The 24,561-nt window shown below is 38.7% G+C and overlaps 1 protein-coding gene across 1 annotated transcript in view; it reads left to right on the forward strand.

Annotated features, from left to right (window-relative positions):
• The first annotated feature begins 203 nt into the window (after window positions 1-203).
• NELL2 (neural EGFL like 2) overlaps window positions 204-24,561 on the forward strand; it is a 420,543-nt gene continuing 396,185 nt past the window's right edge. Inside the window, exons 1-2 of the mRNA XM_059185586.1 lie at window positions 204-409; window positions 1,540-1,712. The gene's annotated coding sequence lies outside the window, so the exon portion shown is untranslated. The remainder of the gene's footprint in view (window positions 410-1,539; window positions 1,713-24,561) is intronic.

The following is a 24,561-nucleotide window of genomic DNA, read 5'->3' on the forward strand; positions in this document are numbered from 1 at the left end:
CGGCCTGCAGTCACGATCCTCCGGAGCCCTCTAGCGGTCAGAGGAAGCTCCAGCCTTCCCTGGGGGATCTACGTTCCTAGGAACTTTCTCAAAGTCCGGCAGATGTTGCCCAGGGAAGCAAGGCCGTGGGACACACCTAGAGTCACCCTCGTTGCTTCCCTTTAGTGCTTCTGGGACAGGCTCATGAGCTCTGCCCCAAATCAAGATGACCTCTCCAACCTGCCAAGTGTGCCCTCTCGGATGCTGCAGGGTAGATTCTGTCACTAAATTTCAGGAAGAATCAAATACAGGTATCTAGAGGATGTGGCAGCGAGTCCAAAATTTGTTTTTTATGTCCCCCAGAATGCACAGGGTGGTTTATTTAAATTGATTCCGAGAAGCAGCTCTGGATATCTTCTACGTCCCCAAGGTAAATGTTTAAATAGCACTAGTAATAATCTGGGGTTACATAGTGTAGCATAATTACGATTTTCCAGGAAGTCTGTGGTTCTTTTTATAATATGAGTGTATTTAAATAACATTGGCAAACCCCAGTCTAATGTGGGGATGCGCTCAGGTTTTTTTTCATGATTTTAATATGATCATGATGACATATTGTAGTAGTTATCTCCTTTTTATTTAAAATAACTGGGTTATTTTGGAGTGTAAATATGAATATATGAATATGTATTTAAATGACATATACTTTAATATGTGTATTTTGGTTATCAGATACAGATAGCAAGCACATATCAGTCACTTTCATGGCCTCCGCTGGAGTTTACTGGTACTGTTTTATTACGGAGTGTACACTGGACTCATTTATTTAGGAAAAAAAATAGCTGCTGCTTTTAAGTAATTGCAATAGAAGAGACTTTGTCAGTATGTCTTCATGGGAAAGGATACGGATGCTTAATAAAGTAGGAAATGACGTTATCGTTAGGCATATTCTACCAACTACCCTGTTATTCACTTAATTCTTACAAGCAAATCAAAGCAAATTTGATTGGCTGAGGAAATATTTACAGGGTGACGCCGTACGGAGTGAAGTTCAGTAAAGATGCCACTGGAAATGAGACATGATTCCTGTATTCAAAGTTCAGGGGGGAAGTAAAGGCACGTATCTAAATAAAATTTTTTAAAGATTATTTATTTATTTATATATTTGAAAGACAGAAATCACAAGTAGGCAGAGAGAGAGGGAGAAGCAGAGAGCCCAATGTGAGGCTCAATTCCAGGATCCTGAGATCATGACCTGAGCCGAAGGCAGAGGCTTAACCCACTGAGCCACCGAAGCACCCCGAAATAACTTTTTAAAAAGGATATAACAGTGGAATTCCCTCATCTTAGCAAAACAAATTAACAATCCTAGAAATTAAAGGGAGAAAAATTATAATTTAGATAGTGCTGGCAATGCTGCCCATCATTCCTCTCAATGATTGCCTGGAGTGAGCATAGCAGCAAGCATGTGAGTCTGTGGTTCCCTCAGTTTGTCTCTGTTCTGGGTACCTATCGAGTGGGAGCAGATCACTGAGCTGAGTGTGATTCTAATTTTTAAAGATATGCATAGATGCATCATTTTTCATATAAAATGGACCCTAAAAGCAGGCCAACTACTTCATCTGGTGCTCAACCAAAGAAACAGGAATCTGTTCCAATGCTGGAAGAAAAACCGGCTGTGCTGAAACAACTCGTGGTCTCCAGGGGAGCGCCTGTCGAAGGACCTTTCCACGGTAATTTTGATTTTTCATGATTTTCTTGTTTCTGATTTTAGAATCTAAGAGGTGTGAATCTCTTTTAAGATAAGTATCGTCAGAGATACATACACGGTCTGGAAGGGTCTGGATGCCAGGTTAGGAGGTTTGACTTTCTTTAGCCATGCAGTTGGAGTCTATTAATGGTTTCTGAATAAAGCAGGTTCTGACCCCAGGTTTCAGCAGATCTATTTGAAAATAATATTCTAGATGGACTAGAAGTTGCAAAAACTGAGACAGAGGGGTAATTAAGAAGGTTTTATGATCATAGAGGTGGAGAAGACGTATTGATTATCAGGGGCGCCTGGGTGGCTCAGTGGGTTAAGCCTCTGCTTTGGAGTCAAGGCATGATCTCGGGGTCCTGGGATCGAGCTCCCCATTGGGCTCTCTGCTTAGCAGGGAGCCTTCTTCCTCCCCTCTCTCTGCCTGTCTCTCTGTCTACTTGTGATCTCTCTCTCTCTCTGTCAAATAAATAAAATCTTTAAAAAAAAGTATTGATTGTCATATCTAGAGTAAAGGAGAATAAATGAAAATTTTTGACTGACTACGGTGGGTTAGAAATAGAGATTTCAAGTTTGGGTGACCGTGAGGTTGGTGGATTCTTTAACAGAGTTAGGGAGATCAGAAGAATTGGTTTTGGTTATGGAGATGAATGGGATTTGGGATAGAATGTGAGGTAACTGTAGGAGAGTCAGGTGGAGCGGTTCAACCATGAGCTGGAAGTGCAGGAAGGAATTCTCAAAACGTTCTCTGTGGGCTGCATTCTGTTTCAAAATAGCAGTTGAAATTATAATAGTAGACAACACAGCTAATAAAGATCAGCCTGGTAGAAAGCAGCGAGAAGTACAAATGTAGGTTCTTAAGGATTTCCTGTCTTTGGAGGAAGAAAAGAAACAATTAAGAAAACCAAAGGAGGAAAATTCAGAAAAAAAAATATTCTGAGGAAGAGAATTTTAAAAGAATTTTAAAGAATTTTTTAAAAAAGATTTTATTTATTTATTTGACAGAGAGAAATCACAAGTAGAGAGGCAGGCAGAGAGCGAGAGAAGCAGACTCCCTGCCGAGCAGAGAGCCCTATGCGGGACTCGATCCCAGGACCCTGAGGTCATGACCTGAGCCGAAGGCAGCAGCTTAATCCACTGAGCCACCCAGGCGCCCGAGAATTTTAAAGAATTTAAAAAGAAGTTAAAATTACATGTTGGTAAAAGTTTTTCTAGAATTATATAGAATGTAATGCACTAATTTTGAAGGTAGAAGGAAGAAAAAATAATCGGTGAATAAGAGAAGAGATACTTAAAAAAAAAATAGGACAGGCTTGAGATAATTTCAGGGAAAAGACAGCAAATGATTTTAAGTGCTGCTGAAATTTCAGAGTTAAGTCCTGAATTGGAGAGGTAGAAATTTAGATTTCAACTTAAGATATGTGGTGTATCCAAGGATTTTTTTTTCTCATTTATAATTTTGTATGAGATTGACAAATGTATAACCATCAGCTCCTATTCACACAGTCTATTTGTATTTGCTCAAAATAGTACAAGTATAGGAAACTGGGCTTTTCTCAGAAATCACTACCAGTGTCATCACTGGTGACCTTCTGAGAGGATACGGGCCAAAGTCAGACTGCAAGTCAAGGAGTGAACTGGGGTTGAAGAAATACAGAATTTGCTTTTGAGAAATTTAGTGACAAGAGCAAGGAGAGAGAAGAGTATGTTTGGTTAGAAGGTAGGAAAGCTCTGGAAGGCAGCTCACACCAAGCCTGGTGGTCTCCTGGCAGCTTTTGGATCGTGGTCCAGTTAACCTTTAGCATATCCTTTCAGTCTTCTTCTGTGTAGATGCTATTTTGACAAATTTTGTTCATGTTCGGTCCTTGAACAAATCAGAAAATATCCTGGAGCCTTTCCTGTCGTGTGAGACTGGAAATACACAGAAGCTACATTTAGTGCACAATCTGAGTGGAGAATTCATGCAAGGGCTCAGTCCAAGATGGTTGCCATGACTCTAATAACTTCTAAAGTATCCTTAATGTGTTTTCTATCTGTGAAATAGTATGATTCTCTGAACCTTAGCCCCAGAAGCCTTTGAAATAGTGGAGTGGGGCTTGCAGATTCATCTCTGGCAGAGCTGTGTCTCGCTGCAGAGGCATGACGCATGGAAGTAGGCTGATTCTGCCTTACTAATCCTTCCCTGAGGGCTCAGGCTCTGTAGTGGGCTATTACGTCCTAACTGAGCAGTCTTTTCCATGGAGCTCATCCAGGCACTTAGAGCACTTATTGATGATAGACAACAGCTAGAGCTTTTAGAACATATTAGGTTTAATGAGATCGGAAACATGATTGCCATCCTTAAGGGAAAAAGTCAGACAAAATGGGAGGAAAATGTGTCAGAAATCTTTGTCTCGGGGCGCCTGGGTGGCTCAGTGGGTTAAGCCGCTGCCTTCCGCTCAGGTCATGATCTCAGGGTCCTGGGATCGAGTCCCGCATCGGGCTCTCTGCTCAGCAGGGAGCCTGCTTCCCTCTCTCTCTCTCTCTCTCTCTCTGCCTGCCTCTCCATCTACTTGTGATTTCTCTCTGTCAAATAAATAAATAAAATTAAAAAAAAAAAAAGAAATCTTTGTCTCAAATAAAGCAAAGCTCACATCTCACCTTCTGAGATGAGGAGCTGAGTATAGTAGTAACCACCACATGGCAGTTTTATAATTTAAAATTTGTAACAGCCACATCACACAGGACCTGGAAATAAACCAGGCATTATCATTTTATTGCTTCTTCCACGAAATACCTCATCCTTCCTCCGCTCTCAGAATCCCCAGCTCAGGGAAGACCAGGATGTAGGATTTCCAGTACTAAAACGGGGAGAGTTCTAGGCAAACTGGGATGAGTTGGTAACCCCGGTTCAGAACAAGGTTCTCTGACTCTTTGCATCCCTTCCTCCTGTAGCAGTTTCCCTCTCTTCTAGGCCGTCTTTCTCAGTGTGTGAAGACTAACACCCAGCTCAGGCTCTTCTTTCCATCACCACCCCTGATTATGTGAAAACTTCATCTAGTCCCTGATTTCTTTAGTTCCTTCACTTTTTTCTCTTACACTTTTTCCTCATCTTTCATTCTGACTTTAGCTTCCAGTTCTTCTGGCCAAACCTTACATTTTGTCCTTAGGAATAACTATACCGCCCTCAAAATCTCAATTTCTTTTTTTAAAAAATTTTTTATTTTTAAAAATATTTTATTTATTTGTCAGAGAGGGAGAGAGAGAGAGCGAGCACAAGCAGGCAGAGGCAGAGGGAGAAGCAGGCTCCCTGCTGAGCAAGGAGCCGGATGTGGGACTCAATCCCAGGCCTCTGGGATCATGACCTGAGCCAAAGGCAGCAGCTTAACTGACTGAGCCACCCAGGTGTCCCAAAAATCTCAATTTCTAACATCTCATTCAGCTCACTGCCTCCATGGTAATTTTTCAGTTACACCAGGACTTCCCATCTATTGGTGACACCATTTTTAAAAATTTTATTTATTTATATATTTTTCAAGTAAGCTCTACTCCCAGCCTGGAGCCCAAACTCACAACCCCAAGATCAAGAGTCCCATGCTCTCCCGACCAAGCCAGGAGGGTGCCCTTGGTGATGCCATGTTTAATGTCCACGTCTCTAGTTCCTGTTCTCACTTCCTCCCTGTCCAGATTGGGTTACATTGTCTAATTGCTTGCAAACACCCTCAGATCCCTTGCCTCCCCTCTGCCTTATGCAAGGGGCAAAAACCCCAATACTGGTTAATCCCACCTATTTGCAAAAAGGTAGTATAGTTTAGTGGTTAAAGGTCTGAGCTGTGGACCTATACTTTTTTAATCCTGGGGTAGCATTTGCTAGCTATGTGACCTTGGATAAATTTCCTAATGTCTCTCTGCCTCTGGTTCCTCATCTGTACCTATCTAATACCGTGGTTGTGGGCTCAAAAGTATTAGTAAAAATAAAATGCTTTGACTAGTGCTTGGCACATAATAAGCAGTCAATAAATGTTTCCCAAGCTTGTAGTTGATCGTCAGAAAAAAAAACACCTAACTATTCTAATTGATCTCTTTTAAATTTTCTAACTGTGTCGAGTGGGCCTTTGTGCAGTCTTTGCAATTCAGTCGACCACAGCTGCCCCTTCCTTATTTATTTATTTTCTCTCTCTCGGGGATTACTATTTTACCCCCTCTTCTTCTCAAATTTCCAACTTGTTCTCATGGTTCTCGCTCTTCATGGATGATTTTCCTTCTTACTTCACTGAGGAAACAATCAGAAAATAATGTTATTTTTCCACCGAACAGCCTGCCCACATCTGTAGCCTTCTACTACAATGAAAGCATCTCTTTCCCCATTTTGGGATAACCCTTTACTTGTGCACTGGACTCCATCTCTTTTCACTTTCTCAAGAATTGTAATGACATAATTATCTCTCTCTTTCTCTTTCTTTTTATTTATTTATTTATTTGAGAGAGAGAGAGAGAGAGAGAGACTGAGAGCACAAGGGAGAGAGCAAGCATGAGTGTGGAGGGGGGCAGAGGGAGAGGAAGGAGCGGGGTCTTGGGATTATGACCTGGGCTGAAGGCAGACACTCAATGGACTGAGCCACCAAGATGCCCCCTAATTATCTCTCTTTTGTCTTGGATAATTACATGTCTCCTTTCTTCTCTGCCATCAGTGCTGTAATATTAATAAAAAATCTTCAACAAAAGGAGAAAAAAAAATCTCCCTAACTTCTGTGTCTGTGGTAGCAACGAACTTGTTTACTATCCTGTATAGCAAACCTTGGTGTCTCTATAGTCTCAGCTCCCATTTTCATAACAATTCGAATCAAGCTTCATTTCCCCAAAACCACACCTGTATGAGCCAACAGCAACCTCCACCTGTCAAGTCTGATGGTCTGTAATCTGTCCTCATCTTCCTTTGCTTATCATCAGTGTTTAACATAATTGATCACTTCTGCCTCTTGAAATTTTTTTTCACTTGGTTTCAGTGAATATTTTGTATTATCATCTATTTTGTATTACCTATTTTGTATTATCATCATCTACTATTTTGTATTATCTGTACTATTTTGTATTATCATCATCTATCTTTCTTCTCAGTCTCTTTGGCTGGATCATCATTTGTAACTTGAAAAGTTTTTGAAAATAATGGAGTGCTCCAGAGCTCAGTCTTAGGCTCTCTTAGGCTTACAGAAGTGATTGGAGTGAACAAAACCAGGAGAAATTGATTTCGTGGGTTTTGTATGAGGCAACGAGAACTGTGTTGAGAAGGGAATACGCATGGTTTGTAAGAAAGAAGAAAGCCATTATAATGATCTTAAGCTGAATTTTACTTAACATGCAATTGTTTAGTGGAAGCAATTTTACTGTGATAAATTCAGTTCCACAATATTTTCTTTTTTTTTTTTTAAAGATTTTTCTTTTCTTTTATTTATTTGAGAGAAGAAGTGAGAGAGAGCATGAGAAGGTAGAAGGTCAGAGAGAGAAGCAGACTCCCCATGGAGCTAGGAGCCCGATGTGGGACTCGATCCCAGGACTCTGGGATTATGACCTGAGCCACCCAGGCGCCCCTCCACAATATTTTCTGAGCATCGACAGTGGAAAGGGGAAGGGAGAATCAAAGATGGAGCAAGCAGGTCTTGCCAACACAGACCTGAAAGCAATCTGGTTATTGTCCTAATTTAATTAATGGGGAATTAAGAGCTAAATCAATACTAGAACTCTAACCAGAAGTCTTGGTGGTTCCCAGTCTTCGATTAAGTTGATGAAGTTATTTGCCTCCCAGATTGAAATACAATAAAGAATAAAGTGTGCCTAAATTACAAGTTTAAAGGCCATTCAAGTGGAAACTTGCTGGAAAGGGTAATAAAATAACAACTACAAAAATACAACTTTCCTTGGCATTTTCAACTTAGCTCCCTCAGAGCTACTAAAGGACCCATTCATGTCTTTTTCAACAAGATCTTGGATTTTTCAGTCAACCACTCCTAGGGTTTTGTATTGGCACAATTGGATTTTCTCCTTGGAAACTGATTTTTAATAAAGAACAAACTAGAATATAGCTGAAGAATGCAATTTTGTTATTAAAACCCCAAGGCTGACACCGGAAAACTTGCATTTAAAAAATTTGAAATAGTGGAGGTGTTTAGCCACCTCTGAGGTTCTCTGTGTAAACAAACAAGATTCAAGCATAGTTTTTCTACTTAGATTTGGGTTTCAGTGAGTGTTGTAAAGGTTAGAAGTTGGAGTATGCACTTTATGCCAAACCACTCAAAAAATAATAACAGCACTGACCATAATAGCTACTCTCTACTGGGTAACTACTTACAATTAGCTATTTACAAGGTGATGTTTTTTAATCCCTTCCAAAGGCTGGATGAGGTGGTGTTACTGTCCTTCAGAGACAGAAACCGAGATTCAAAGAGGTTTTATCATTTTTCTAAGGAAAGGAGAGACATGTTCCCAGGCCTTTTACTTCCAAAGGCAAAGGGGAAAGAAACTGTTAAGTACCAGCTACTACGCCTGGACCTTTTGTATAACTATCTTGTTTAATCAAAAGTCGGAGTTAAGAAATAGATTGTAATATGAGCTTTGTGCTTAACACTTTGTATTGCGAGCGTACAAGTCTTGGATGGCATTTTAAATGAGACAGATTTGTAGTATTGCATTTAAAATGCAGTGCTTACATCCTTGACCCTGCGGAGGGCTAAACGAATTGTTATTTCCCATCAAGATTTTTCCTCTCATTTAATGATTCCTGGAGCATTTCTTCTTTGCAAGCCAGCTTATAAAACTGTGGGCCCTCACTTAAAAGTAGAGTTGCTGAGAATTCAGTACTTGTTGCGCATACATACGGTACAACCGTACTGGTAGACTTGCCTATTTTAGCACCTAGATATTCCGCAAGTGTAGGAATTCCCTGTTTAACAGTGGTTTCTTTAGAGACCTTTATGTCCAGCTGGTTAAAAGTTACTGATGAGCATCTGGATGTGAACAGGTTGAGGTGAGTACCAAAAATGTGGCCAAATAAAAGAAATAAAAGTTAGTCTAGGAAAACAGTCATTGGTTTTCCAACCGTTTTTTGCTAATGATTTGTAACAAATTCTCTTCTGTGATCAGGTGTTAATATTTTAGATAAGGAGGAAAGTCCAGGCACGAGGGGTGGTGAGTGGGAGCTAAGAATTGAGGGTGGACAGAGGTGAGACAGAGGGAAGCAAGGGCAAAAGCCGCACACTGGGAGATTGAAGTCCTCTGGGATAATGTTAATGTTTTTATTTTACTCTTGTTAGTTCTATGTTAGGTCAGTACCTGTTTAGATTTTTGTTTGCTTAAAGGAAGAAAATTGAGAAAAATCATACCTACGTTCCCGCCACCCCCTGCCCAAATTAAAAGCATAGATACAGAGACAAACTTTCTTTTATCCACTGCCTTTATTTGTTTAGGAGATGGGAGTTTTAAAAATGGTTCAGGGATCAAAGCCCCCAAACAAGAGCTTGGGAGCTGACAACCTTAGAAAGAAATGGGTATCCCTGCTTATAGTGCTAGTCCGGGTGTCTGAAGGAATACCTGTATTATTCCTACTCAGGAGCTTATCCCTGTGGCCAAACAAATACTGTTGGAATATATAACCGATTCAATTTAACAAACATGGGTCGAGTGCTCTTTATGCACTGTGGTTGGTGTTAAGTAAGTGAGGCAGCCTTAATAAAGTTTGCAATCTTAGGAGAAGCAGGCAGGTAAATAATTATTCTTAATTATTCTTAAGAAGTAAAGTTCCATATTAAGTTATGAGCAAATCGTATGGGAGCACAAAAGAAGGAGAGGACGTTTAGTTCTATAAAGGAGAAATTCTGTACTCTATGCTTTTTTGTTTGTTTGTTTATATGGAAACACAGTAGTCTGAAAAGTACTTCCGAAAGTATGTTGCAGTATAGGATTCATGCAGGGTTCACTGTTTGGTTCTAACCACTGATTTGGGAGGATGTACCCCTCAAAGTTCTGTTCGGTGTCCTGCAGACGCAGGCCTTCCTGAGCATTTCTCCACCTTGAAATGATCTGTGTACTTCACTAGTCAGTAAGTGTCTTTACTCACTGTGCTTAGCAAGTGTTTGTCACACCGTAGGCTCTCAGTAAAATTTGATTAATTGAATTATGAGAAAGGAAAGAGATTTGTGCTGCTCTCACTTCACCCAGCCAACCTTATTTCCCTTCCCACTTCCTTGACTTTTTTTACTTTATGATTATGGATGTTAAAGGAAATCCTTCCTTAATGAGTTTTTCAGAAACTGTATGGCAGTCATGTTAAGGGCTTCCTTATTCATTTCATTTTGAAAAAAAGGATGGAATAACCAAGACCTCCAGCTTTATTCATATTACATCTCTCGCCCTCTTTATAGGGTCCTTCTTTATTAAGACAACCTCTAATAAAGATACTAGCTTTGAATTTTCTTCATCCATAAAATAGACATAGTTCATCTGGTTTCTGTATAATATATATTAGGCCCTTACATAATAGTGTCCTTTGCTGTTTGACGGACTTTCCAGACTAAAGGTTTTAAAGTAATATATCATTAAAAGAAATTAAAGTTGATGGCCAAGAATTCAATCACATTTCTTCTCTGATAGAATCAAAGCATTTCACTAATTAGACTCTTCCTTCCACAAGATGGCGCTGTAGTTCTTCCAATTATTTAGAGTCTAGCTGCTCAAGGTTTTCTCTTTTAAAGTCTCTCCCCAACCCCTTATTTCTTTACAGATAAAAGTGACATATGAGAAAGACTGTAAGATTGTCACTTGATAAACCAGATTTCCTATCTGATTTTAGAGAAGTCCATAGGAATAGCCTTGGAATAGCCAATAACAAGAATTAGTACACAATGAATAATTACCAGCAATGAGATAAAATAGACATTTTTTGCATTATTTTCTTCAAACAGTTGGTTAGCAAGAAGAAAAAAAATCATTAAACACAGTCTAGCTCAATATTCATTATGAACTATTTTAAATCATTATGAGTAATATTTTAATATTCTTTAGTACTACTCATAGTTTGGGTGTTTTGAAATAAGTGAGTTGTTAATTAACTGGGTATTTTATTATTGTTTATCCTCATGTGGAAAAACATCTCAGATACAGGACTTTTTTTAACTACATATTTTGGTGTTTAATCATATCCTCTGGTTTGTTGTAAATATTTTTCAGTTTTCTTTTAATGTTAATTAAGACTTCCCCAAATTTGCAAATAAATTTGCAGTTGAATCAGTTTATAATAATGATTCTGAGCCCCCTTTATGTGAAAAACACAGATCTATCTAGGAAGAAAATTGATTGAAATCTATCTGATTTCAATCAGATCTTTCCAGGAAGAAAATTTCAGTATTTCTAATGATCTACTAACTCTGAAAAGTAAAAACCAAAAAGATTATTGCTAATAATAGTATGTTCAGAAGACTTAGATTTAAAATATTTCAGGAGTGAGTTATTTTTGAGATTCTGATTGACCATACTGGGTATCTTTAATGAAAATTACATATTGAACCAAAATACTACGGATTTTAATTAATGCTCTAACATAGTCTCCTTGTTAGAATCATAAATTCATTAAATGAAAAGTCCAACATGAAGAGAAATAAATTATGGTGTGCAGTCCTTAATCATGTCTAATTACAATAAGTTGGTAATGCATTTACATTTATAAAATCACTTAAGTTATCGAAGTCTGAGGCAACGGTTTGTGTTTACCACTTGCACATTTGTATGGAGTAAATTAGATAATCTGCTAATTAGAAAACTCCTACAGAAGAGAAGACAGGTTGTGGTTCACTTTTCTCCCGTTACTCCTATCTGGATCGTGTACTGGTGAGTGGATGGGAAAGCCATGGTTAAGTTTAAATTTGCTGAATATGTATGAGATATGTCCATGCTTTAGATGGTGCTTGAAGTATTTAAGCCATTTATACTCTTGTTACTGCTATCGCTCATCACTTTTCTTGAAGGTCCAGCATGTGGCAGGCATATCAAGCATTTATGTAATTCACACAGTAATAGTGTGGAACACATACTGCATTTGGGCTTTCACAGATGAAAACACTGAGACTTAGAGATACTAGATAATGCCCCAGGGGTCAGACAGCTGGCTAGAGTGGCTAGGATCTGAGTGCAAGTTTCTGTTATTCCAGAGCCTGTTAACCATTTTAATAACCTACACCGTGTATATAACTTTTAGCCATTAACATATTGTGTATCTAACTGCCATATCATGTAACTTTGGGTGAAGTCTACAAATTTAATATGAAATATTCTTACTGTGTGAGGAAAAGTTCAGAATTTCTTTTCTTTTCTTTTTTTTTTTTTAATTTTTTTGGTGGGGGAGGGGGAGGGGCAGAAGGAGAAAGAAAATTCCAAGCAGTCTCCATGCCCAGTGCAGAGCCCATCTCCTGGCTGGATCTCACAACCCTGAGATCATGACCTGAGCTGAAATCAAGAGTTGGATGCCTGACCAACCCAGCCACCCAGGTGCCCCTCAGGATGTCTTTCTTTTTTTTTCCTTTTTCTTTTTTCTTTCCTTTTCTTTCCTTTTCTTTTCTCTTCTCTTCTTTTCTTTTTTGTTAAGATTTTATTTATTTATTTGAGAGAGAGAGCTCAAGAGAGAGCACAAGTTGGGGGAGGGTGCCCCTCAGGATCTCTAACTGTGCTATTTAGGACACACAGGATGAGGGCTTTTGCAAAAGGGATTTATTGTGTCACCATGATACAGGCAGCAAGCAGAGCATGTTAAGGGGGCTTCCAGACTTTTAGAGGATCGTGGTAAGAGGAGGACTGCCAGGTGAAAGGAAGCTCCTTTTCCTCCTTCCCCTCACCTACAACTCTCCTGTGCTTCACTTTGTCCGTGTGCAAAGTTCAGGCTAACCTACGCTCCACTGGGATGATCCTGACTGGATTCATTTTAGATATACTTAAAACCCACTAGATTCCTTAATTCCCAACAGACTTAGTCAGAAAATGAAGTGTTTCTATATTCAAATATCGTTATATCTTAAAAGAAATGAGCTTTTTATTGTATTCAGTAAACTAAAATCAAAACGGAAGGGCGCTTTTTTTTAAAGATTTTATTTATTTATTTGAGAGAGAGAGCAAGCATGAGCAGGGGGAGGGCTGGAGGAAGAGGAAGAAACAGGCTCCCCTCTGAGCGGGGAGCCTACCTCAGGGCTCGAGTCCAGGACCCGGCATCATGACCCGAGCCAAAGGCAGATGCTTCACTGACTGAGCCATCCAGGTGTCCCCAAAGGGACTTTTTTGTCATTTATTAGGAGAGATTTTGCACATTGGGGTGAGGTAAGTTTGGTAAAGTGGAGTCCTCAGAGTGAAATCAAATTCTTAAGGCTTGTCCTAAGTTACCTCTAACCCTGAAGGTTCTTTGATTCCCTGAATGATGCCAATTGTCAGCTGGGCTGTATCTAGCACTGTGAGAAGCACATGGGAAATCCAGAGAGAGGAGCTTACCCCTGCTGATAGGAGTTTTCCTGGACTGAATCGTTTATTCCTTCAGTTGGTCATTCATCCATCTGTCCAGCCTTCATTTGATGGTTACTTAGCATTTGTAACAGACTCAATTAATTATTTGCTGACCCTTATCTTATAGGCACTATGTGAGGTAATGCAAGCCTTAACTTACACACCACATGGAAAACTTAATTCAGTTCGTTAGCCTCATTTGTGTGATAATATCTTTTTGGTGCTGATGATTCAACCCTTTGGGGCTGCAGTCCTTGGTATTGTCAGCTTGTTCGAGCAGGTGATAGTCTTGTCAGTTGATGAAGAGTCGATAAAATTTATGTATTGGAGTGGGACTGAATTGATCTAATTGTTTGGTATTTAAAGGATGTGGTATGTGTTTTAGAGACAGTTCATTCCCATGTTTAGGAAGCAAAGTGCTATGTGACATCCACAGAAGGGTCTAGTGGAAGTGCTAGTAGTAATCACAGTAATAATATTTATAATTATAGTAGTAAATTTGACTTCATTGCTGGGAAGCAAACTTCAGTGCTTTAAATATTTCATTGAGGATCTGACTTCGCAACTTCTTTTCTAGAAACACAGTAAAAACCGTGTTATTTTGGGCAAGATGCTATTATCTCTGTCCCTTCCTTCCCATGTAGACTAGATAATCTCTGTGTTCAACTTTAATCCTAAAGTTTTTTAACTTTAGGATTTGAGTTTCCTCCAACTCTGAGGAATTTGACAAATTCTGTTCTTAAATTTCCCTGTTAGGTAATGCCAAACAGGTTATCTCACACAGTGTACACAATAAATGTTAGCTGAGTGAACAAAAGGTATATAAAATATTAGAGCAACATCAATTTTACATGCATTTAATACCTACTAACTGGGTATCAGGTATGTACTCGATACTGATCTATGTGCGACGGGACTAAGTGGTAAATTAGGATTAAAGTCCCTTTCCTCATGTAGCTTACAATCTAGGGGGGAGAGGTGGATAATGCACTTGTAAAATAGCAATGATTTGAGATAGTAACAAACGCCCTACAGGCTAATGGGAGAGCCATGAGGTAATATATAGTGGGCATATAGACACTATAGTAAGGGCAGACCACTCTGCTCTGTGATGATCAAAGGAAAGAATATTCCAGGCATTACAAAAAGCTAAAGGTAAAGGTCTTTCAGTCAGGGGCACCTGGGTGGCTCAGTTGTTAGATGTCTGCCTTCAGTTTAGGTCATAATCCTGGGATCAAGCCCTGCATCAGGCTCCCTACTTGGCAGGAAACCTGCCACTCCCCCTGCCTTTGTTCCCTCTCTTGCTGTCTCTCTCTGTCAAGTAAATAAACACATAAATAAATAAATAAATAAATAAATATCTTTTTTAAGTCTTTTTTTTATTTAAAGACTTTATTTATTTATTTGACAGACCGAGATCACAAGTAGGCAGAGAGGCAGGCAGAGAGAGGGGAAAGCAGGCTCCCTGCTGAGCAGAGAGCCCGATGCTGGTACTTGATCCAAAGACCCTGAAATCATGACCTGAGCTGAAGGCAGCGGCTTAACCCACTGAGCCACCCAGGCGCCCCTTAAAAAAGTCTTTAAGTGAAATGTAAGTTGTCGCTTTCTAGGGACACACAGTGGACAGGTAGTAAGTGAGGAAGTGGTCTGAGATGAGACTGAAGTTAGGTGGTGTCAAGATGGTGGTGGGTTTTCTGGGACCCAAGCATTTGGATTTTATTTAATTTGCAGTGAGAACATGAGGAAATCTTAAATATATGCCAAATTCTCCTGTTACATAAATAAATATCCTAAGATGTGGATGTTGAGTCATGCTTAGCCAAAGAATGTCTCTCCCTCCCTTGTGTCCATAGTGATGCCCTATTACTGTCTCTGAAACTCATTTCTAAAATTACTTCATTAAAGCAGGAATGAAGGTCTTCCCTGCTCATGAAATGAAGATTGTAATATTTCCAGAGGTCATTTAGAAGAACAACAAGCAAATAGGATAAACTCTAAGATGAATAAGATCTTTGTCATATATTTTTAGAAAATTCAGCACTTACAAACCCTTTTAATTCGATGAGATTTCTGGAACAGTGAAAGTCAAATCCCTATTTTTGTGATAGGGTGTTACAGATAATGTGGTTTCCCTTTAGGATTCCCCTGCATATTGTGAATTGAGGACTCTTTGTAGAAGTGCAGATTTTATTTTCTAATGGGGTGGAGGGGCATTCTAAATATGACCTCATTCTGCAACAGAGAGTGGAAAGCTTAAGGCTCATTGATATTCTTTCATAAGAGTCTTATTATACAATATAGGATGTACATAACCTTTGAAAGATAATTAGGAAGTTGATTTATGTCTACTATTAAAGCTTACTTATAGTGGGGTAAAACTTGTGTATATGATAGATGGTGTCTTGCTTGGTACAGGTACAAATATGGAAAGATGAATTGTTCCATATAAATGGTAGTATACAGGCTTGAGCCAAAGAAAAGTAAAATCAATTATGTTTTTTGCTGTATCCATGTGTTTTTAGGGGAGTCAGTTAAAGCTTTTGAGCCTGTCTTTCCTCACCTATGAAAAAAAAAATTGAACCAGGTAACTTCTAAAGAAGGTTATAGTTTTAAAATTCTTATGATTCTGTGTGATCAACACTGTTATTGATGTAAACAGTAAGTGGAGTAGAGGAAAGGGTGTTTATGTTATAACTGATCAGTTATATAGAAGAGATATGATAGAAGAGAACAGAATAAATAAATTTTAAGATGTAAGACTCTTCAAAGCTGCATTAATTTTTTTTTCAAGATTTTATTTATTTATTTATTTGACAGACAGAGATCACAAGTAGAGATAGGCAGAGAGAGAGGAGGAAGCAGGCTCCTTGCTGAGCAGAGAGCCCGATGCTGGGCTCAATCCCAGGACCCTGGGATCATGATCTGAGCTGAAGGCAGAAGCTTTAACCCACTGAGCCACCCAGGTGCCCCAAAGCTGCATTAATTTGAAATAAGCTTTTATAAATAACAAGGCATCTTAAAATTTGCAATTTTCCTGTAAGTTAACTATAAATTTGGTATCATAAACATTCCCTAATATTGCCTTTATCAAAGCAGTTTCTAGAAAGAACGCTCTACACGTTATTGCCTCCTGCATGTGTTCTGACACTCCTGTGACCCCAACTTAGTTTTGTTAACTAGTCATAGTATTAAGTCCCTGCTCTGTTTCTTGCTTTTCTTCTAGTCCTGAAGTTCTCCATACTCCAAAGGCATATCAGAAAATGAAAGATTAGTTCAAAGTTGAGAAGACAATGAGAATTCAATCTGGTGACATTAACTTTTCTTGGGTTTGTAAGTAGGTATGCATGTAGGAGGTTTGACTATTAAAAGCCAAGTTGATATCTTGTGAGAGGTATTTATCCAAAACTTATTCAAAGTTGGTAAATGTATATAATAAATGCCAAGTGGTTTAATTCCTATATGTTTATCATTAGTAGATACATCTGAAGAAAATTCAGTTTTATAATCCCCATTAAGTGACATTTAGGATCTCAGTGTTTAGAATAAAATCCAAAAGATTTGATGTTGTTCAGTATGTTTTTAATTATTTTAAAACAAATTAGACAGTAGAAAGGTCATGTTGAAGCGAATCAAAAAAATTCTCTAGGTTGCAAAGAAATTAAGGATATATCCAAGTGCTTTAGTTTTTCAAGACATAATCTAAAACCTTTTTCTCTTCTCTCTAAATACTTTCCCCATGGGCCATCTCTAGGCCTGTGATTGCCTCACACTGCTGTTACTGGCCCAGGCTTCTCTGCCAAGATCCAGGTTCATCTGGGACCTTGCCTACTTAGCCTATGTATCTGGGTGTGTCACTAGACACTCAACTCAGCATGGTCACAACGGAACTCTTTTACTCATTCCCCTGCTACCTAATTCTCTTCCAGTTCCTTAGCAGAAGAAGTAGTACTCCCTTCACCCAACAGCACGGGCCAGAAGCCTGGTCCTCATCCTTCACTGCTCTGCATCTAATCCATCACAATCCTCTTTTTTTTTTTTTTTAAACCACTGTACGACTTTTTAATCTGTCTTTATCTTCATAGCTGGTTTCCTTCTCTGGGCTACCCTGTCTTTCATCTAGAGTGCTGTAATAGCCCCTAATTCATCCTCCATGTCCACTCTTGTCTGCTTCCAATATGTAGCCAGGAACCAAAGAGAAATTTTTAAACGACAAATGTGCTCATTCACTCTTCTTCTGAAAACCCTGAAAAAGTTCCCCATTGTCTACCAGACTAAGGCCAAAATGTTTGACCTGGCCTCCATATCCTGGTCAATATCCTGACCTCAGTGATCTGGCCACTGCCTGCTTTATCAGACTCAACTTGATATAGGCTTCCTTTCACATATGGGGCTCTAGCCACCCTGTGCTATGAGTTTCTAAATGTGCTATATTCTTTCCTGCCTCAAGGCCTTCAAAAGTGCTATTTCCTTTACTTGAAACACTCTTTTCTGTCTGTTCTTCAAATTAACTCTTGTTAGTCCTCAGTGAGCAGTTAATTCCTATTTATTATTCTTCCCAAGTATCATTTCCAGGAAAGCTTCTTTTGACCTTTTAGAAAAGTTTACATCTCCTTAATAAATACTCTCTTATGTTGTAACTTTTAAAATTCATTCATTCATTCATTCATTCAATATTGGGTGTCCACAATGTCACACACTCTTCTAAAATCTGAGGAACAATGTCACATACTCTTCTAAAACCTGAGGATGGAATGAAGGGAGAGCATTAACAATAATTTCATACAGTGATGAAGATTATAAAAAAAATTAAACTATTGAGTTAAAGGATGACTTGAGAGAGGTACTTTGGGTAGGATGACTGCAATCAAACTTCTTGAGTGATAGTATGTTTTGGCTGTTAATTGTTCATGAATTTATGTGCCCAAGAACTGGGACTCTGTTGCACTTGCTCACATCATGTCCCCAGCGCTGGGTGCAGTGCTCAGCACATAGCAGATTTGGTAGGTATTCCTGAATGAATGAATTGACTTACCATATTAATTTTGTAAGGCTTCCATTACCAAATACCACAAACCAAGTGGCTTAAAGCAAAGAAATTTATTCTTTTTATCAGTTCTAGAGGCTATGAGTCTGAAATGAAGGCATTAGCAGAGCCATGCTCCCTCTGAAGTCCATAGGGAACAATCCTTCCCCTTCCTCTTCCTAGTTTCTGGCATTTGCCTACAATCCTTGTCATTCCTTGGCTTGCAGTTAGCTTCATCTCTCCAGTCTCTGCTTCCATCATTACGTGGCCTTCTGTTCTGTGTCTGTTCTCTTTGTCTAGAATTTCCTCTTTTTGTAGCAATGCCAGTCATTTGATCAAGGTCCACTCGGGTCCAGTATGACCTCATGACTTGATTACATCTGCAAGGATCATATTTGCAAATAAGTTCACATTTATGAGAATGGGGGTGGGGGTTAAGACTGCAGCATACCTTTTTGGGACACAATTCAATCCATGATACCTACTTTTTTTTTTTTTTTTAAAGATTTTATTTATTTATTTGTCAGAGAGAGAGAGCATATCAGGGGGAGTGGCAGGCAGAGGGAGAAGCTTCCTGCTAAGCAAGGAGCCTGACCTGGGACATGATCCCAGGTTTATGACCTGGGACGAAGGCAGATTCTTAATTAACCACCTGAGCCACCCAGGCATCCCCACTCTTTAAGTTAAAAGAAAATCAGAAAGGTTATATTTTAGGCGTTTATGTAGTGTAGATTTCTTTTCTGGTTTTATGGAGAAATAATTGACTTAGATCATTGTGTAAGTTTAAGGTATACAGCGTGATGGTTTTTTTTTTTTTTTTTTTTTTTTTTTTAAGATTTTATTTGACAGAGATCACAAGTATGCAGAGAGGCAGGCAAAGTGGGGGAGGGGGAAGCAGGCTCCCTGCCAAGCAGAGAGCCCAGTGTGGGGACTTCATCCCAGGACCCTAGGATCATGACCTGAGCTGAAGGCAGAGGCGTAACCCACGGAGCCACCCAGGTCCCCCAGCATGATGGTTTAATTCACTGTAGTGCTGTTTTTAAGACTTATTTTTAAGTCAGTTGTAAATGATGTATAAACATTTGAAAAAGCATTATATTGTACTTTGTGTATACATGATAAATTATTTTTTATTTATTCTAGACTATCTGGTTGAGTCCTAACCACAGCAATATCCATGGCATTCTTAAAAAAATAATAAAACAAAACAAAAAAACAAAAAAAACAAAACGAGATCTGAACCAAATTCATCTCATGTTCTTTTTCCCCCAACAGAGAAGAACTTACTTCTTCATATATTAAAAATAAATGAATGTGGAAGGATATTCATGACACTTGCATCATAAAAATTCACGCTGACATTTTTGTGAAGACTACATGTGAAATGTTGACATACTTTTGTTATAAAATGACAGTTTTAGTGCGAGTTGTTCTCCTTGTGACCAAGGAGAAAGAGCAAACAAAAGGAGAAGAGCCGGTTGCAGTTCACCTACCTGGGAAGTGAGGCAGTCAAACAGCAGAATGGCAGCAGCGCTTTCCGAAGAGGGGGAGTTCTTTCGTGTCTGATGCAGGAGAGGGGGTCAGTAATACAGTCCGCCTTATGCTGCCTATCGTAGAAAAGCCATTCCTGATTTTTCCATCAAATGCCCTCTTGCCCTTCCTGGAACTCCCACTTTCACTTTTTTAAATAGTTTTCTCAAATGACGCTTATCTCATACTTATTGCTTACACTTCAGAGGGCTTTATATATATTAACCCAGTTCGGCTTCCTAACAAGCCATGCTCATTACACAGTTGAGGAACTGAAGCCCAGAGATGTTGACGTGACTTTTCAGTTGGAGCCAGTATTCAGACCAGTGTAACCCTCGGGTCCATGTTCTTACCCACCATGCTGTATACTGTCTGTATGGTTAGTGAATTTCAAATTTATTTTATACCCCTTCCAGATAATAAGTTTCTGAGAACTTGGCCACTCTGTCTTTTTGTATTTATTTTTATCTCCCAGAAAATCTAGCTCAGTATCTTGTGTGTAATATACTCGATAAATGTTTGCACGTAAATCTAAATTAGACCACATCTATTCAGTGTCTGGATCTCTGACTTCAATATCATGGTTTCCATGAGAAGAGGTTCATTTGGAAAAATAGAATCCTGAATCGATAAAAGCAGAATAGGAAACTGATAAATGCTGGTTGTGGTGCTTCCAGCCTCCATCTAGGTGCTTCTTTCCTCTACTCCCTCTCCAAACCCCACCCCCCAGCTATAAAAATGTGCACTTAGGTGGGATCTCAAATGTTTCCACTGAGAACAGCTTAAAGTGTTACTCTCTTTAAGAGTATTCATATTTTCAGGCTCCTGGGTGGCTCAGTCGGTTAAGCATCTATCTGCCTTTGGCTCAGGTCATGATCCCAGGGTCCTGGGATCGAACCCCACATCGGACTCCCTGCTCCATGCTCTGCTTCTCCCTCTCCTTCTGTCTCTCCCCCTGCTTGTGCTCTCTCTCTCATTCTCTATCTCAAATAAATAATAAAAATGAAAAATTTTTTTAAAGTATATTTTTACAAGAATTAATCATTTTAATAATTTCTGCCATCAGTCAATAGATGAGGGAGGTGTTATTTGAGCAGTAGAACTATCCTCAAGCTGCAGAAACTGTACCCATTTTTATTCAAAATATCATTTTCTAGGTCTGTTGGTAAATTTGGTGCTTACTTGTGCTCTCCCTTTGTACAAATATAAGATTAATTAAAAGCAAATAAAAGCTTTAATCTTCAATTTTAAATCTTGCAGTTCTGAAATAATGTAGCCATGTTTGTATTCATTTGCTTGTAGGAAATTCTGCTACATAAGAATTTAAATTTAATTTTGGCTTTTTATTATGTGATATGTGCATCACAAGCCTGTGGGCAATAGATGAGCTTTAGTAAAGCTAAGAATAAGTAAAATGGAAATGTTAATAAACCTTGTAGCTCATTAAACATTTGGACTCACTAAATATATATCTATTAATTTTAGATGAGACTACATTAGGAAACCTTTGTTACATGAAGGTTGTAATTAGGTGAATAATATATTCAAATTCAATACAAAACATCTTCCACATCTTTTTACTGACAATTCTTTAGTAGGAAATTTCAAGGAACTGTAAGACTTAAAAAATAATGATTAACTATGCAAATATAACAATTCACAGTGCTTTGTAAAGAATTAAAATTTAAAAGATATGTCCAAATGGATTTTCTTCTCACATCTCATGATTACTTTCTTAATCTATGCTAGCATTTGTGATTTCATCGTTTTATTAAGAAAGTGCACTTGTCTCTTAACCCTTCTTATTGTTCTATTTGTATATTTGAAAATTCTCCCTTAGATTCTATTAAAAATACATGCCCTCCAACTTCTTTCCTTTTTTTCCCCCCAGCTGTGGAATATTCTTTTGAGAAGCTCTTCAGTTTCTGACCTAAGGTTAATCCATATGTAAACACTTTATGTTGAGAATCTTTTTTTTTTTTTGTACTACGATCAGTTATCTATGAAAATAAATGTCAGCTTATGAATGTGTAACTTTAAAAAATGAACATTCTTTTCTGTGTTTTTGTTGTTGCCGCTGTTTGGTTTTCTTTGGAATTTGGATTTACTTTTAACATTGAACCCTTTGCTAGGGCTGCTGTAACAAAGTACCACAGACTAAATGTCTTAAACAATAGAAATTCATTGTCTTGCAATTCTGAAGCCTAGAAGTCCAAAATCAAGGTGTTGGTAGAGTTGGTTTCTTCTGAGGACTGTTTCTAGCAACTCTCATGGTTTCTGATGTTCGTCGGCCATCTTTGGTGTTCCTGGGTTGTAGATGCATCACCCTCATTTCTACCTTTATGTTCATGTGGTGTGTTTCCCTGTGTGTGTGTGTGTGTGTGTGTGTGTGTGTGTGTGTTCAGATTTCCCCTTTTAATAGGGATACTGTTGTATTGGATTAGGGCAAATGACCTCATGTGATATTGTGACTTACAATAAGAAATATATATTTGGCTTTGTTCCTATTTCTGGTACAGAGCTTCTAAAATCTTTGAATTTACTAAGTGATGAGAACAGTAATTCTTTTGTTATATTAATGAGGTGACTTTTGGAAGGCACCTAAAGATGAGGCTGATTGCCAGTGGAGCCAACCATATGGTTAAAGGATTGGAACTTTCTCAACTGGAGAGGTGAGAGGGACTGGTGGTTGAATCTATTGCCAATGGCCAGTGAATTCAATCTTGCCTATGGAATGAAGCCTCTTTTAAAACCAAGAAGGTAAATTCTCTCTCCAGAGAACTTATAGGTTGATGAACATGTGGAGGAGCCTGGAAGAGGGCCTAGAAGCTCCACACCCTCCCTCCATGCCATGCCCTATGCATCACTTTTATCTGGCTGTGCCTGAGTTATATTATTTTATAGTATATCAGTGGTCTAGTAAGTAAAATGTTATGCTGAGTTCTGTGAGCCCTTCTAGCCAATTAATCGAACCAAAGGAGGGGGCTGTAGGAACCTCCATTTATAGCCAGTGTGTCAGAAGCACAGGTGACAATCTGGGCTTGTACTGGTGTCTGAAGTGAGTGGAATCTGGGGGGACACAGGACATTCTTATAGGACTGAGCCCTTAACCTGTGAAATCTGATGCTTTCTGGGTAGGTATTGTCAAAATGGAGTTGAATTGTAGGACATCCAGTTGGTGTGCAGAGAATTGCTTGCTGGTGTGGAGGGCCCCATCACCATACATATTGGAATTAATATAAAAACTTAGCTACTTTATCTTAACTTAATCAGTGCAAAGACTATATAGCCATATTTCCTTTTTGTATTGCTGAAAAAGCTGAGGCTTAGAAAGGCTAAACATTGTTAGGGATAGGCAAATGTAGTCTACAGCCAAACCCTGAATACCCTGATCTCTTCTGATCTTGGAAGCTAAGCAGGGTGGGGCCTGGTAAGTCCTTGGATGGGAGATAAGCAAATGTATCATTTAATGTGTTGGTAACTGCAAGTAACTGAATACCTAGAAGGTGGCCTACACAAAGCATTTATTTTCTCATGTTCATAGAGATCAGTAGGGTAGTAGAGGTCTAGTTAATTCATTGGCTGAGCAATGTCATCAAGATTACAAGTCCTTTCTATTTTTTCATTTTGTCATTCTGAGCATCTATCTTTGTTAGGTCTCTTTAGGATCATATACTCATGTCCTCAGTAAGGAAAGTAAAGAATACATATATGGTCTTTAACAGTTTTGACATTGGGAATCAATGAATGACTGGTGGTGTGTGTCAAAAGAGGGGTGCTGTTAATCTCTTCTGCATGTCCCTTTGCAAAGACGATTAATAGAAAGGCTCCTTTTGGAAATTAAAGATTGAAAATCATATCTTCTGCCATAAAGTCATTAATGATCAAAAGTAAAGAATGAGGCTTCATGATGTGTTTGGATATGAATTGATTAGAGGTACTTTTAAATGTATTTTGCCTGTTTAAATCTGAAAAGAGGGAAACTAGAGTTCTGAGGCTCTTCTGATTGTGGAGAATGTACACACCCATGTTTGTGTACACATATGTGCATGTAAGTGGGTCAAATTACCATGAGGTGAGTGAGGTCATTATGCAGTGCAAGTGATTATACAAACTAATAGATTCATGTAAAGTACAATAGAAACCTTTATGACTCTGAAATTCTGAAAAAAACACTTTGCAAACTTTGGAGTTAGTACAAAAGTCAGATTTCATGGGTTACCTTCCAGATGGAAAAAGAGAGGCTCATTAGCAAAACAATTTGGTAATAAGAGCTCTAATGTCTCTTTACTCTCAATCTGAGATGACACAACAGAGAGGATCTGTACCTTAAGATATAAAACAGAGTGTAATCAAATTAAATTGTAAATATGGTGTTTCTCATTAAATTTCTGACTACCACCACCCCAGATTTCATCCTTTGATGCCTTCTGCCTGAATATATTTTTGCTGTGATGGTTGCACCCACTTTTACAAACTGCACTTTAAAGGAAAGTTTGCTGAAGTGGAGATGTTTTAGGGAGAGGGACCAAGACCATGAGCAGACTTGAAACATTCACATGAAAATGGTTGGAGTTTCTAATGCTGGAAACTGAACTACCACAAACATCGTGGCTCAAAACAACACACTGTTAATTATCTCAAAGTCTGGACCTGGCTTCATGAGTCCTCTGCCCAGGTTCTCACAGATGCATTTGCATCTAGAGACTTGACCGAGAGAAGATATGTTTTTGGGTTCACTCAGGCTGTTGGCACAGTTTAT

The sequence above is a fragment of the Mustela lutreola genome, chromosome 8, assembly GCF_030435805.1.
Source record: "Mustela lutreola isolate mMusLut2 chromosome 8, mMusLut2.pri, whole genome shotgun sequence".
Lineage (NCBI taxonomy): Eukaryota > Metazoa > Chordata > Mammalia > Carnivora > Mustelidae > Mustela > Mustela lutreola.